This window comes from Mauremys mutica, unplaced genomic scaffold (genome assembly GCF_020497125.1).
Source record: "Mauremys mutica isolate MM-2020 ecotype Southern unplaced genomic scaffold, ASM2049712v1 Super-Scaffold_100100, whole genome shotgun sequence".
Classification (NCBI taxonomy): domain Eukaryota; kingdom Metazoa; phylum Chordata; order Testudines; family Geoemydidae; genus Mauremys; species Mauremys mutica.
This window is the reverse complement of record NW_025423267.1, coordinates 105,180-106,325: the sequence shown is the minus strand read 5'-3', so window position 1 is coordinate 106,325 and position 1,146 is coordinate 105,180.

Sequence of the window (1,146 nt, the reverse complement as noted above, 5' to 3'; positions counted from 1 at the left end):
AGCTCTGGGTCTCCCACCACTCGCACCCCCCTGCTGCCCCAGCCCTGGGCTCTACCCCCTGACCCTCACGTCCCTGCCAAGCCAGCCCTGGGCTCTCCCCCACACACATCCTGTGCTGCCCCAGCTCTCGACTCTCTCCTTCCCCCCTACCAGTGCTCCCCCACCCACACCTGCCCTGCTGCCCCAGCCCTGGGCTCCTCCCGCCACTTGCACCCTCCTTCCGCCCCAGCCCTGGGTCACTGGTAACTTGCTCCCAGTTTAATAGAATAGAAAAAAGAGAGGATTGAATGTGTAACAGGGAATTTGGTAAATCTTCGTTATTTTAGTTTTGCAACAGGCTCCTGTCCACCCCCAGTAGAGTTTTCAGTCCCAATGGCAACTTACTTACCAAATGTAACACAGACTAGTCCATGCCTCCCAAGTGGACGTGGTTCTTGTTCTTCTGCACATTGTAGCCCATGGAGGCCAAGGACCTGCAAATGTGTCTTCATGGGCCTTTGTTTCATTGATGAAAACAAACCTAGACACTTAGAGGATTGGAACTGATTTAATTGGAGGGACATGTTTGCTAGGTTTTTATGCATTTGCACAGGAAAATGTTGAGTGTTTCTGTTCATTTCAGGCATCCCTAGTCAGTGGAGCTTCTGAACATAATGAAAATGGAAATAATTGTTTTTGTTCAAGGAGCAGGTTTTCAAGGGGATACATGGGTTTGAACCAAGGACTACTTGATTTGCAGTCAAACACTCTACCACTGAGTTCTACTCCCTGACATTTGTGTGGGCAAGTCAGTGATCTTAAGGATCTTGAAACCTGAGAGTGGCGTTCGTTTCTTCCACACCAGTATTGCTGTCTGTGCATCCCGGAGCTATGGGGTGAGTGGGGAAGGCCCACAACTAGCTTGTCAGTATCAGCAAAGGAGCAGCCGACATCAGGACCAACGAGACGTGCTGGTGGCCCATTAAGAAGAATCCACTCTCCCAGAGACTTCTCGGCAAGGGCAGGGTACACAATGGGGGCTACCTACCCCCCACATCCCAGCAAGGGTCTTTCTAGTCCCACTTTAGTGTTACCCAATTTGTAATCAGTCTTTGGCCCAGATTCCCTCCCTGAGCAGCACCACCACATGCCTGGGCCCCTCTGCTA